The 15611-nt window shown below is 39.8% G+C and overlaps 1 protein-coding gene across 6 annotated transcripts in view; it reads right to left on the bottom strand.

Annotated features, from left to right (window-relative positions):
* daam1a (dishevelled associated activator of morphogenesis 1a) overlaps positions 1–10866 on the bottom strand; it is a 185301-nt gene extending 174435 nt beyond the window's left edge. For 2 of the 6 annotated variants that reach the window (XM_072568840.1, XM_072568846.1), the window contains exon 1: positions 10707–10866. The gene's annotated coding sequence lies outside the window, so the exon portion shown is untranslated. Of the gene's footprint in view, positions 1–9054; positions 9215–9504; positions 9734–10179; positions 10467–10706 lie in introns of those variants that run through there. The other 4 variants (XM_072568842.1, XM_072568844.1, XM_072568843.1 and 1 more) reach the window with 4 other exon arrangements.
* Between the last annotated feature and the right edge of the window lie 4745 nt (positions 10867–15611).

Genomic DNA, 15611 nt, shown 5'->3' with positions numbered 1-15611 from the left:
CCAGGTCAAGACAGGTGAGCTTGCTCTTACCTTTCTAGCTGCTAATCTCAAATCAACCTTTGAAGGGCAATATACTTCAAAATGCTTCAATTGCATTTATCCAATTTCCTCCTGCTTTAATTTTTAGAAATGAAATTTTAATATCTACTAAACACACAAACCATGAACTGGATATTTGCAGTAGAAATGGAAGATAAGTACCTTTATTTTCCCCCAAACATTAATAGAAATTATTCTAAATTTCAGTGATTACAGTAGTTATTCATGTTTAATAACTGTATATTGTACTTAGCATAAAATCATTCATTGATGTATGGCCTACTGTAAATGCTTGTCCAATTCATTAACTGCTTAGAGGAGGTGATTGACAAAAGCAGCAAAAGAAAAACTTGCTGCATGAAAGTGTTTAAAGTCCGGAACGTACTGCCTGAGATGGTGGAGGATGCAGTTTCAATTAAAGTATTCAAAGGGTAGGAAACTTATCTAGAAAGGAAGGATATGCAGGGGAGAAGGGAGAAGGGAGAAGAACTGAATGAGTAAATCCCTGTTCCAAGAGCCAGTGCAGACTCAAGTAACCTCCTGCTGCACTGTAACAATTTAGTGGTTGTGCGAACAATATTCCAAACAATGTGTTTTTTGATTAAAACAAGTGTTCTTGTATTTAAAGACTCAATTCAAAGATTAAAGGAAAACATTCGTTCCTTCCAATGGTATGACTCTATAAAAAAGGGTTAAATCTCAACTAGTTCATGCTTATCCAGTAACAAAAAAAAGGAAACTTACAGCAACTGTCCTTCATTAGGAAAATATACACATTTTATCTCTAATATCATTTTGGTCAGGGTATGGTTATGCTTTGAGGGACTCTGTATCAAGGTTATATTTGGAGCTCAATTTTACCAGACAATAAAAACTAAATATTATTTAATTTGGCTTCAAGTCAGCATCTGAAAGAGGAGAAATTAATTTTTTATAAAACAAATTTCAGCATTTGCTAGCTCAACTGCAGAGTTCCAGCTAGCCCCTATTTTTGAAGGGGCATTTCTCAGCATTTAGTTTTAATACATTTTAATCCAATAACCTGAGGAAAATTGGTGTTGGGAACCAATTTATTTCAAGGTACTCAGTATCCTATTAACAAATTAGATGCGAATAGTTGGTGACCTATATCCCAGGATTCTGAAAGGAGACAGCTAGCTCCATTGACTGGGCAGCTGGTTTGCAATGGAGTGTGATGCCAACAGCACAGATTCAACATCTGCACTGATTTAGGTCACCATGAAGGTCTGGCCTTTGCAGCCCCATCCTCAGGCTAAACAACCACAAATCATCTAAGAGACCAGCCCATAGGGCTGCTATGACTATAGAGACTTTACCTTTCAGCTGCAAAGATGGACAATGTGAAAAGTATAATTTTTCAAAATTACAAAACACTCTAGAATGGTCCCAGAAGATTGTAAGTTAACAATCTGTAATCCATGGTCCAGCACAATCTTCACTGTACCATTAGCAGCAGGGCAGGGTCAAAAACAGATTGAGACAGAGCATGCCAACAGCAATGCTTCATGAAAATGAGGTGCCAGCCTGGTGAAGTTACAGGTGAACAAATTGCATGCTAAGCAGCTGCCTACAGAATGCTGCTTCTACGAACATATCCAGCCACCAACAGATAAGATCAAAGCTCTGCAGTCCTGTTGTATCTAGTCCCTAAAGGCAGTGGTGCATTCTGGATGAACAAGCTCTACGTAAATTCCAATTCTCAAAGTGCCAGAATCCAACATGAGTGCGCAAAATACATGAATGAAGATTTTGCAACATTTTCAGTCAGTCAGAGATACCATACAGATTATGTACACCACTCCCCCAGAGATCAAGAGTACAATAAATACTTCTTCAGCCAATTCAGTATACTAGATAGAAAAATGGTTTGAGCACTTTGGATATAATAAAGGCTAAAGACACCAACAACCTTCAGTTTTAATGCTGTAGACCTTTCGTTCTCGAACTAAACAAAGACTTTCATTGGTCAATGTGCTCCAGTGCACCGAACCAACAATATCAGTATCCAGGCATGCACTATCCACAAAATGTAGAAAAAGCTAATTAGTGTATCTGTCTACTCTCAATATGGACCAAAGAACTGAATTTTAGAGATAAGCTGATAATGCTGACTTCCAAGACAGCATTTGACAGAGCGTGGCATCAAGGAAACTTAGTAGATTGAAGGCAATAATAAAAAAAAATCAGATGGAAAAATTCCCTCACACAAAAGGAAGACAGTTCTGCTTGTTGGAGACCAAACATTTTGATCCCGGGGCATCTAGATTTCTTAGGACAGAGATTCTAACTAACTTGTTCAGCAATGTTGTTATTATATACTTACAGGGCAGCACCGCTGCCTCAGCACCAGGAACTTTGATTCGATTCCACCCTCAGGCAAATGTCTGTGTGGAGTTTACACATTGTCCCAGCGTGTGGGGGGTTGCTGCCAGTTTTCCTCCCACAGTCTAGAAAGTTAGCTGGATTGACCAAGCTAAATGTGGTGTTACAGAGCAGGGAAGGGTGTTTGGTCAGGGTGGGACTTCTTCAGAGTGGTGGTACAGACTTGATGGCTTCTTTCTGCACTGTACAGATTCTATGATTTTACCTCTGGAGCAGGTGGGACGTAAACATGGGCCTCTTAGAACTGCCTCCTACACTAACATTGTACCACAGAGCCAGAGGTTTCTCAGGACAATATCCAATGCTGTTTCAACCAAATAAGGTCAGATGTAAAATGATGCTCGCTAATGATTTGTGTTGCCATTCACAATTTCAGACCATGAAGCAATTTGTGACCATATGCAACAAGACCTGGACCATATTCTGACTTGAACTGATAGTAGGCAGTGTATTCACACCATAAAAGTGCCAAGAAACAAGCATTTCCAACAATGGAGAATCTAACCACCTGCCATTTACATGAAACACAATCACAAATGAAATTCCCTGCTGTAAACATCCTACTGGTTACCAAAGCCCATAAGCTTAATTGGATCAGTCATTAAGTACTGTGGCTACAGACAGGTCAGATGTTGGGAATTCTGAAAAGAGCTTCCCACTGACGCGTCACCCTGCCTTCCATCGAAAATGAAGAGAAGTCAACAGCATCAAGGAATTTTCTGCACTTTCAGCCGTGACTCAAGAACTAGGACATTATCAAGGATAATCAACTCACTTGTCTTGAACACTTCAAATTGCACATCACTTAATATTGCTTTAAATAAAAAAAGATACTAAATACAAATTAGTACTGCATCCAACACAATAAACATTCAATCCCCACACCACCAGTGACAGTGTACACTATCTATAAAGATGTTCTGCAGCTTCTTCAACTACATCTTCCAAACCCCTGATCTTGACTACATAAGGTGGTATGAATTGGAACAGGAATTCAAGCCACAAACCTTCCTCACTTGGAAATATATCATTATTCTTTACTGCTGCTGGATCAAATTTCTAGAATTCCCTCTTATAGCACTGTAAGCATATCTGCATCATGGCAGTTCAAGGTTCACCACTTGCTCCTCAATGGCAATTAGGGACTTGTAAACTGAACATCCCACGAACAAATAAACAAAAATATAAAAGTGCTCAAAGATATAGAGATGTACAGCATGGAAACAGACCCTTCGGTCCAAGCTGCCCATGCCGACCAGATATCCCAATCTAGTCCCACCTGCCAGCAGCCAGCCATATCCCTCCAAACCATTCCTATTCATATACCCATCCAAATGCCTCTTAAATGTTGCAATTGTACCAGCCTACACCACATCCTCTGGCAGCTCATTCCACACACGTACCACCCTCTGCGTGAAAAAGTTGCCCTATCGGTCTCTTTCATATCTTTCCCTCTCACCCTAAACCTATGCCCTCTAAGTTCTGGACTCCCCTACCCCAGGGAAAAGACATTGCCTATTTACCCTATCCACACCCCTCAATTTTGTAAACCTCTAAGGTCATCCCTCAGTCTCCGACTCTCCAGGGAAAACAGCCCTAGCCTGCTCAGCCTATTACAATAGGCCAATTTCATATAAAGTAGATGCCCACTGCAATGCGTATTAACATGAAGACAAATCTCCTCTGCCAACAAGTGCCCTTCAAAATGTTTTGAACAACAGAAATTATTCAGTAAAATAAAAAGTGCTTGTTTTGCATTACTGACAGAAATACCTCAATCTGATTCGCAGCTTGAGGTTACGGGCCAAAACAAGAGATATGATAAGTTGACCAAATGTCATATGACATTAATGCTGTAACTGGGTCATGTAAAGATACCCTGACTGTGAAACAAAAATACTACCTTGTCTGCTCTGCCCGTATCATATTCCAATATTTTCCTTTGCCCTGCTCAATGAGACTCACCTTATTAATATTAATTTAATTAATCCAATCATATCCATAATACCCAATTTCTCAAAATAATGTCATTATTAATTGCTGGTCCCCTCATCTTTATCTGCATATCATCCTTTGTAAAACAGAGATAGGGTACACAATCAGTATCATGGCATGTTTTAATTCCTAGCTGTACTTCACACTCAATTCATTCAATCCCTGCTTTTTCTGCATCTTTGACACAGTCTTTATCTTCTCTAATTATTAACCTTTAGAAAGACTGAATTCATTATTTCTATTCACATCATAAACTCTACTCCTTTACCACCAAGCCCTTCTCAGATAACCGACTCAGATTGAACCGAAAAAAAGTTTTTGTACAACCTCCATACAAATGTTTAACATTAAAAAGTGAGTTTACGTCTCCTTACCCTCTGCTAAGATCAGATAAAAACTGCACACCCTAATTCATCAGGCAATCAAACAGAACTTTCAAACACATTGAATTTAGAATTTACAATTACTCCTTTTTCCTCTTAGCTGGTTTCACAGTTCATCCTACAAATTCAGCTAATCCAAAACTCTCCCTACCGCTAAGATTCTACTCATCAATCACTACAAATCTTAAAAAAAGAAAATCCTTTACAAATTTGAAATACTGTTGCATTTTGGCACCAATCACTTGAGTCATTTAACTGGAGAGCCACAGATACTTAACACAATTCTGCCAGATTCCAAGACTTCAAATTTTCAACAGAATACTGGTGCAAGGCCAAGTAAGTATCTATAGTATGGGAAGTATAACATGGATTGTATCATTCAGCATAGCGATAACATGCAGCAAACCAAAATATAAAGAGTTATTCACTAATCTGTGTAAATTTTACTACATTACTTATCCGGAGCTATGGAATACACTGATATAAGCTGCCTATTACTGAGTGATATTGAATTGTGCTTTTGCTGTCTGTAGAGGGCTCTGCAATTATACAATTCAGGTCCTGACAAGCAGTCTTGAAAATGCAAGGAAAGGATGTTGCTTGATTAAACATTAAAACAAAAAACTTTGTTTAGAAAAGTTGAGCTTAAGACACTTTAATAAAGCTGAATTGGGCTTAATACTGTGGATTGAAAATGAGAAGCAGCATAGAGTCAGATTGGACCAAACTTCAAGTTACACTTTTACTGACACCAGAAATCAGAACCACCACACACAAATACATAAATGGCACCAAAATGTGTTATGTTCTACCAACAGGAAGTATGCAACTTGTTTACTGTTCAAGCTCATGAATTATATCCTTCCTGTAATTGATTATTTTCCACATCCCACTACTTCCCAATAACAAGGTTATGTGCATCATTGTCTTACAAAAGGTCTTTGCACAGGGAAGCAGACTTTGAAATAGTTCACCACACAATTCAGAGAATACTATGAGCATAAACAAACTAAATTTTTAAATATGTTCTCTTTTCCATTTTATTACTATATACACAACCTGTTCTGCTGACAGTCTGATCATGTTCACACTGAACAGTTGTCATTCTTGCATTATAAGTACTCCTGAACAAGTTTAGTACAATAATAAACCTCAATTCCATCCAGTGTTTCCAAATCAAGTCAACAGAACCAAAATGTATGCGTTCTCAGTGAAAGTTACATAAAGTATTTCAAAGCCACTTTGCAAAGTCCAATGTAATAACATTAAATCTAAATGAGTTTGAGGCAAAACTTTCTAAACTCTTCAAATTTTGAACAGTGATTTGACTCTAGTTTAATCCAGAATTATTTTGGAAATAGTATGTAACCCAATCTTTCTAAAAATATCACGAAGAAACCTTAATAAAAGCATAATAACATCTTGCACCTGAAATGCTATTTTGCTACTCCTCAGAAGACACTTTACAACTCATTTGATTAGTGGTAAAATGTTAAGAGAGATCACCCAACAAATGAATTATCTTCAAAACATTTACTTCTAAAAAAGGTGACAGAAATTTGTTGTTTCTAACATGCATTAAATAATTCACCACAATGAACTTTGTTTTGGTGATATCATGTGCAAAAACATTTAAAAAAAAAAGAGAAAATGAAGTATGCAGGAGGCCAGTCAGCATTTCACATCAAAATCCCTACAACTGAAAAAGTAAATAAAACAATTTTGCAGAAACAGAACAATGAGAAAAATGAACAGGAAACAAATTACAACCTCGGAGTTAGTCAAATAGGATATATGATGAACAGCCACACAAGAGGTTATTCAAAAGAACAAGTGTGACACTAAAATGACATTTACAAAACAAAAATTTGGAAAATTCTTTTTGGTGAGAGTGGGGAGTGGGAATGGGAGCGCGAGGTTTGGGGTTGAAACCCTGAGAATATTCAAGTCTAGCAGCTCAAACAGGAAGATAAACAGAATCTAGTGTCATTTTCAATTTACACTAGTTATATCCTCAAATATCAGTGCATGTTAATTTTCTCAAATTTTCTGTACTGCTGCTATCAAAATACATCCAGAATGTCCTGCCCCTCTTACATAAAACTGCACCCAATGCAAAGGACCATATTGATAGGGATTTCTTTCATCGTCAGAAAACCTGCACTATACTTCACAAGAAAAAAAAAGTCTTCCTGCCCCAATGGAGACCACAAGCCAACCCTAGAACTCCACCAAAAATGGCATAATGAAAAGGATTAAAATGCCCTTCTGGAGAAGCCTTGCAGCTCAAAAGTATACTGCACTTGATAATTTGAGTTTAGAGTTACATTTGCATTGATGTAGAAGGTACAGACTTATACTAAAATATCAGAGACACTATATAACTGCATCCCCAATTAACATGAGAAAATAAGTTATTCCACAAGATCCATTTTGTTTCCTTCCCTCCTTGCAACCTTTCCTTACTAGACACTCAGTGGCTGTTTTTTGGCTGCATTACTTTCCTACATACATCTCAAAAGTATGCGAAAAATTAATGACAGATCAGGAACTCAGTGATCACAAGTTGCAAAACTGGTAATACAACATAGTAGAGTGCTGTCCAAATGTTTCATCAGGATGTACTGTACTGGCTGAAACAACATGACCATGACTTAACTCAAGTAGCCAAACAACTCCCACACCTTTGCCTCCCATCAAATGAAGTTTGAAGGGACAACTCACGCAATAAATACCAAGATATTCTCAAAAAAAAGGGACAGCAGAGTTTGACCTCTAATAATTAATCTATGGCCTTTGGCCCTCATCTTCAGGGAAGCAGACAAAAAACATATTTCTTTGTAAAGGTTTTTCAAAAAGAAAAGAAAACACAAGGGGTACTGCAAATCCAAAACTCTTCTTGAAAGGTAGTATGCTGAATATTATAGAACAGAAACATATATTCTCAATTTATTAATGGAGATGACAGGAGTTGCATGCCTCATTTATTCGTGCTTAACTCTAACTCATTGTTTACAACCCATGAGTACCAAGACATGAACAAAGACACAAAAACAAATTTTCTATTGTAAAGAGAGGTGTATGAAAAAAATCAAATTAAGGTGCCAAAGTTCAAAGCAGGGGAAAAAAACTGCAATAAAGTAGGGCCATCGATGGAAAGAACCAGCATTCTCAAGAGAAGAATCTAATTAACTGCAATTCATAGTAACACCCATGCTTTACTCCAAACATATTTGTTTTTAAACAAAAGAAATTTATACTTCTGTTTAGAGTTCTTATGTTCCCTTGCTGTGTTGTTTTAAAAAGCAGACCTTTATATTGCTTGGCATAGACTTGTATAAATTGTAATCAAGGCGCAACTACTCCAGAGACAGACCTTGAGTCAAAGATTTGCAATCAATATTATGTAATGTTCTGCTCAAAGTCTTTTTGAATGCAGTTTTACTTCTCTGAGAAAGCGGAGAGAGAGATTTACAGGTCATTCAGTTCTAGTATAATCAGATTTTAATTACTTTTGATGGCCCAAGTTCTATGTCCCGTGTTCCATAACTCTTTATACGTGCCCTTTCCGAAGGATATTTCATTGAAATTCAGTGTATAAATCAACAATACTTTCCACTGACTACATGAAATTACAAACTAATTAGAGATTGTTTCAGATGAAACTTGTGATGCAACTGTAGCAGTTTGCCCATCTATATGCCACACAAAGCAATTTTATAGCAAACAAAGTTTTAACACTTTCAAAAATAAACTGTACACTAAGGAGCACATGTTGCAAATTACATAGCTGTATTTTTTCCTGAATAACACAATTGTGCCACACATTCATATGCAGAGGTGAAGTGTTACAAATCAACATAATAAACTATCCTGCATTACATCAAAATTATGTTCACAGTGCATATTTCAAAAATACTACTTTAATCATTAAATCACATATTAGAAATATTGGGACGAAAGTTATGGAATTATGTTCAATGAGAACAAAGCACAACCAAGTTAAAAATCTGCACATTTGAGAAAGATAGAATTAGTCAAAACACCTTAAAATGTTACAAAAGACAAGGATCTGTACATTATTCCTATTTAGAATGAGGGGTCAATTTGGAAGATTGCATTTTCCTTTAACAAGGGATCATACCAAGTTCTGCTGAAAACATTTTTGATTCTAAACGTTCCGACCTAATGCTGTAGAGATTAAAATCTTCAAGTGACATATCAGATAACCCACCAATGCATTGATTTATGCTGTTACCGCTTGCTGTAAGAAAAATCCAAATTGCTCTGGAACAGATGGTTCTTGCTTTGTATACGGAGACATGATCTGGAGATGCCGGTGTTGGACTGGGGTGTACAAAGTTAAAAATCACAACACCAGGCTGTAGTGCAACAGGTTTAATTGGAAGCACTAGCTTTCGGACTATAACCTGGTGTTGTGTGATTTTTAACTTTATACGGTGACAAGTATTATTCGATGTCAACTAATCCGTCATTGTCCCTCGTACCAAGGTAAACAATCTTCCCTCAAATTATTTGTCCGTGTCGACTGAAGACCTTCACCCATGTACCAATTGTGCTCATATTGTCATCGCTTTAATTCTCAATATAATTACCTAAGAGTTCATTCGGAAGAAGAGGTAAAAGCTACAATATCCACCTATGTTTTGCTGTATATTCTTACCTCTTTCCTTTAATGAAGCTATGCCTTTTGCTCCCGTTTAACTTTTTTCTCCAATGACCTCACGCATAAAATTGGACACACCCAAAATTACCATTCTATTACAATCCAAACACATCTTATCGCAGTATATATGCACACGTCAATTCCCCGTCAAATTCTCAGCCGCTTCAGGAGCGCACGCCTCTCAGTCACATTCAGCTGCAGTCATTCTGCCTCCAGTAGTCTCCCCTCCCTTGTTCCATGATTAAACTGACTACAGATGGAATTGTACGTACTCTAGTTGTATTCGTATCAAATTGTATTCCCAGCGGTCGTAGATTGGAAGGGAGTGTTTGCCCGATTTCCTCGATATTGTTACGTGCAAGTCTGACGAAATTAAATATTTCAGGGCAAAGCCCAAAACAAACCCTCCCACAGCTTTTACTTTCCCATATGCTGTTTTCATTCAGCATCGCACGTTTAGAAGGGTGGAGGCAAAAACACGAAATCCCTTTTACAGGTGATTGCTCTCATTAAATTCCAGCCCTCAACCCCTAGGTCTCCCCACTCGGGAATATTAAATAGCAACACGCCGCAAGCTTTAAAATATTCAAACATTATGCCAGCTTCTCCCGACCAGTCACAGACATGGGGGGGGGGGGGGGGAAGTCACCTTCCAACCCAAACCAACCTCACCTTAAAATAACAATAAAAAAGCCACAAGGCTGACAAACAAAAGGCGAAGCGCAGGACAGAACTGGGAAAGATTAGTGATTTCTGACATGTGGGCTGAGCGTTTTAATTCCGTGAATCAGAAGAAGGGAATCAGGCGAACGACTGACAACATTATTCTTCGCATCTCAGCTTCTCCGGCACAAAATCGCCCCCCAAACTCCTCTCCCGGCACCAAAGTAACAGCTGCAAATGGGTGGGATTTAGGGAGTCTGGTTAGAGAAAAAGCCTCCCCCAGCGGTGAAAGGCAGACTTAGAGACAGTCCTGCAAACTCCGAGCGTCTCCTTTTGTTGCCGGCTCGCCTGACAATAAATATCTGGCAAACACAGGGGTCCGGTCAGTGGCGGTCCCACCCGGACCCCCCCTCCCTGCACTAACCTGAACATTTCCGCACACTTTCCCCCTGATGAACCAGCCGAACACAATCAACCCTAACCCAGCCGCAAATCTCATTTCCTCTAGGGATAATAAGACAACAGAGATTGCTCACCAACAAATTCCACCCATCCGTGCAGCAACGTCCATATTTTTCTTTCTTCTTTACAAAAGGATTCAGTTTAACAATTTCCTTTCACTGCAGGTGACATCATCCTATTCGACCCCACCGAAGACAGCAGCGGACCTCGTGCGCATGTGCCCCATTGGTTCGATGTACGCAAGGAGCCATGGGAGTTGTAGTTCGCGGGTTTCAGGCAGCGAGCAGGAAAACCAGCCAATTAGGTAGAACTACAATTCCTAGGGGCCACCGCTAGGCTAACGCCTCTTCATTTGCAAGGCCAGTAGTTATTGGTTGTCCTTCAGGGTGCGGGTGAATGATGGTAACCCTTTCCTCATTGGCTGACGGAGGGCGGCTTTGCTCAGGCATGGGGTTGTCATGGGGATCACGTGCGCTCGTCGGTTCATGACCGTGGGCATGGTTGGACCGTTGGCCATGCGCTGTGACTGTCCTGTCACAGACCCAACAGCATTCTCTTTCACAACGAATCGTTGTCCTCTTGTGTTAACCCTCTGGTGGAGTCACGCCTTATCTGTTGCCACATCTCAGTGAAATGAATCATCGCTCGTCGTCACATGTGAGCACTTTAAACTATCGCTAAGTTCAATTTAGTGATGCCTTTAAAATTCGTCAAAATGGCCAGATCTTAAGCAACAGTGCATAGGTGTCTGCTTATGTGGGCACGAGCGTAGAGCAAAGGTCTATTTGAAATCAGTCAGATGGAAATAGTTCCTAGGTGCACCACACTAAGCAGGGGCAAACCCTGATGATACAAGGAGCCAGATGGCTCTTATTACATGTGTGTCAAATATCGAATACACTGATCTTCCACAAGTCTGCAATGTAATACCTATCTCAGAAATCCACGGTTGTTTATACCAAACGCATGATTAAATTAACTTTCACATACGTCGAAACTATATTATTTTGCAAACAGGTCATTGGCTCCTTACAAAATAAATCACTTGCATATTTCAGTTTTTTATAAAAGCTAAAATAGCGAAGTTAAAACCCGATGACCACTGGTTTAAAGACTACGATTGACTGGATTTACCGTTTACGGCTTTTTTATTTGAAAATTCAATCCGATTTTACATCCCTCAGGCAAATCATAAATTTTGCTGGGTTTAATTGTGGACTTCATTGGTTGTAATACGCTTTGGGACGTCCGATGGACGTGAAAGGCGCTATATAAATAATATATTCAAGCAGTTCTCTGATAAGCTATGTCTGTGTAGCATTGTAAAAGTCAGTAGAGTGAAATAACACGTTTTCGCAACTGGAATTATAGACACGAGACAATAGGTGCAGGAGTAGGCCATTCAACCCTTCGAGCCTGCACCGCCATTCAATATGATCATGGCTGATCATTCCTAATTAGTATCCTCTTCCTGCCTTATCTCCATAACCCTTGATTCCACTATCTTTGAGAGTTCTATCCAACTCTTTCTTAAATGAATCCAGAGACTGGGCCTCCATTGCCCTCTGGGGCAGAGCATTCCACACAGCCACCACTCTCTGGGTGAAGAAGTTTCTCCGCATCTCTGTCCTAAATGGTCTACCCCGTATTTTTAAGCTGTGTCCTCTGGTTCGGCACTCACCCATCAGCGGAAACATGTTTCCTGCTGCCAGAGTGTCCAATCCTTTCGTAATCTTACATGTCTCAATCAGATCCCCTCTCAGTCTTCTAAACTCAAGGGTATACCCAGTCACTTCAGTCTTTCAGTGTAAGGTAATCCCGCCATTCCAGAAATTGACCTTGTGAACCTACGCTGCACTCCCTCAATAGCCAGAATGTCTTTCCTCAAATTTGGAGACCAGAACTGCACACAGTACTCCAGGTGTGGTCTCACCAGGGCCCTGTACAGCTGCAGAAGCACCTCTTTGCTTCTATACTCAATCCCGCTTGTTATGAAGGCCAGCATGCTATTAGCCTTCTTCACTACCTGCAGTACCTGCATGCTTGCCTTCATTGACTGGTGTACAAGAACACCCAGATCTCTCTGTACTGCCCCTTTACCTAAATTGATTCCATTGAGGTAGTAATCTGTCTTCCTGTGCTTGCCACCAAAGTGGATAACCATACATTTATCCACATTAAACTGCATCTGCCATGCATCTGCCCACTCACCTAACTTGTCCAGGTCACCCTGTAATCTCCTAACATCCTCATCACATTTCACCCTGCCACCCAGCTTTGTATCATCAGCAAATTTGCTAATGTTATTGCTGATACCATCTTCTATATCATTAACATATATTGTAAAAAGTTGCGGTCCCAGCACAGATCCCTGCAGTATCCACTGGTCACTGCCTGCCATTTCGAAATGGAGCCGTTTATCACTACCCTTTGTTTCCTATCAGCCAACCAATTTTCAATCCAATCTAGTACTTTGCCCCCAATACCATGCACCCTAATTTTACTCACTAACCTCCTGTGTGGGACTTTATCAAAAGCTTTCTGAAAGTCCAGGTACACTACATCTACTGGATCTCCCTCGTCCATCTTCAGAGTTACATCCTCAAAAAATTCAAGAAGATTAGTCAAGCATGATTTCCCCTTCATAAATCCATGCTGACTCTGTCCTATCCTGTTACTACTATCCAGATGTGCCGTAATTTCATCCTTTATAATAGACTCCAGCATCTTTCCCACCACTGAGGTCAGACTAACTGGTCTATAATTTCCTGCTTTCTCTCTCCCACCTTTCTTAAAAAGTGGTATAACATTAGCCACCCTCCAATCCTCAGGAACCGACCCCGAATCTATCGAACTCTGGAAAGTAATCACCAACGCATCCACAATTTCCCAAGCTACCTCCTTCAGTACCCTGGGATGTAGACCATCAGGTCCCGGAGACTTATCAACCTTCAGACCTAACAATCTCTCCAACACCAAATCCTGGCAAATATAGATTCCCTTAAGTTCAGGTCCTTCAGCCACGTTACCTCAGGGAGATTGCTTGTGTCTTCCCCAGTGAACACAGATCTGAAGTATCCATTTAATTCTTCTGCCATTTCTTTGTTCCCCATAATATATTCCCCTGTTTCTGTCTTCAAGGGCCCAATTTTAGTTCTAACCATTTTTTTGCCTTGCACATACTTAAAAAAGCTTTTACTATCCTCCTTTATATTATTGGCCAGTTTACCTTCGTACCTCATTTTTCCTCTGCGTATTTCCTTCCTCTGTTGCTCTTTAAAAGCTTCCCAGTCCTCAGTTTTCCCACTTATCTTTACTATGTTATACTTTTTCTCTTTTAACTTTATAGTTTCTTAACTTCCCTCGTCAGCCATGGCCGCCCATGCCTCCTCCTGGGATCTTACTTCCTTTTAGGAATGAACTGATCCTGCAACTTCTGCATTATACACAGAAATATCCCTCCTAAGGTACACCATTGAACTTTGGCCAGCTCCTCCCTCATAGCTCCATAGTTTCCTTTATTCAACAGAAGTACCGTCACTTCCGACTGTACCCTCTCCCTCTCAAATTGCAGATTGAAGCTTAATGTATTATGGTCACTACTTCCCAATGGCTCCTTCACTTCGAGGTCTCTGACCAATTCTGGTTCATTACACAATACCAGATCCAGAATTGCCTTCTCCCTGGTCGGCTCCAGCACCAGCTGCTCTAAGAATCTATCTCTGAGGCACTCCACAAAGTCTCTTTCTTGAGGTCCAATACCATCCTGATTCTCCCAGTCTACCTGCATGTTGTGGTAAGCATAAATTCTACAAGAGAGACGGTTTGCACCTTAATAGGTTAGGGACCAGCATTCTGGCAGGCAGGTTTTCTACTGCAACACCTCGTGTCATTAAACATTTCACAGAATAATATTTTGTGTACATTTCAGGTTTGTTTCTGTTTCTTAGTTTAAAAATAAGCCACGTAGTTTGTAAAGTTAAAATTAAAAAGCTTCTCCATTGCTTGATACTTTCAAAATAATGGAAGCTGGTCGAACAGGAGTGGTGACTGAAACCTAGTAAATTTGCCACAGAATTTCCAAAACAAATTAAAGTAAAAATCAATAAATGTAATAACATGCCCTCAACATTCAAAGGATGTTTGCCGAAGTAATGTTCTGTAATTACGTTGAGCGATGGCTTCTGTTACATAGACTGGTTTTACAACATTTCTGCAGTAAATTAAAATGCAACAAAATGGCTTTGTTGTCTTCAGATGACCACATAACTCAATTTCTGCAGAGAAATGAAAACTGGACCCTAATAGAATTCTCAGCCCCAGGGAGATTAGTTTCTTGATAGTTAAATATAATCTGCGATAGCAATACTGAGGCACCAATATATCAAATGTAATTTACAAAACTTGTAGTCAAAGAACTTAAGTAGCAATGATCTAAATCATCAAGCATTTACTCACCAACAATCTGCTCACGTATGCTATTTTGATTTAAGTTGATCGCACAACTGACATCATTACAACTGTGGTCCACACACAGATAAAGAGCTGAACAGGGTGAGAGTCACTGCCCTCCACATCAAAGTATTTGGAGATAGAGAATGGCATCATAGGTCTCAGTCAAACTGAAATCAGTTGGAACTAGAGGGTAACACTGCAGTGGCTGGACTCCTGATTAGTGCAAGAACATGGTTAGATTCCTTACAGTGTGGAAACAGGCCATTCAGCCCAACAAATCCACACCAACCCTCTGAATAGTAACCCACCCCAGACCCATTTCCCTCTGACTAACGCACCTAACCTGTGGGCAATTTAGCATGGCCAATTCACCTGACCTGCACATCTTTGGACTGTGGGAGGAAACTAGAGCACCTGGAGAAAACCGACCTACACACGGGGAGAATGTGCAAACTCCACACGGACAGTTGCCCAAGGCTGGAATCAAACCTGGGACCCTGGTGCTGTGAGGTAGCAGTGCTAAC

Source organism: Chiloscyllium punctatum, chromosome 4 (assembly GCF_047496795.1).
Source record: "Chiloscyllium punctatum isolate Juve2018m chromosome 4, sChiPun1.3, whole genome shotgun sequence".
NCBI lineage: Eukaryota > Metazoa > Chordata > Chondrichthyes > Orectolobiformes > Hemiscylliidae > Chiloscyllium > Chiloscyllium punctatum.
This window is presented reverse-complemented; position numbering and strand designations above follow the sequence as displayed.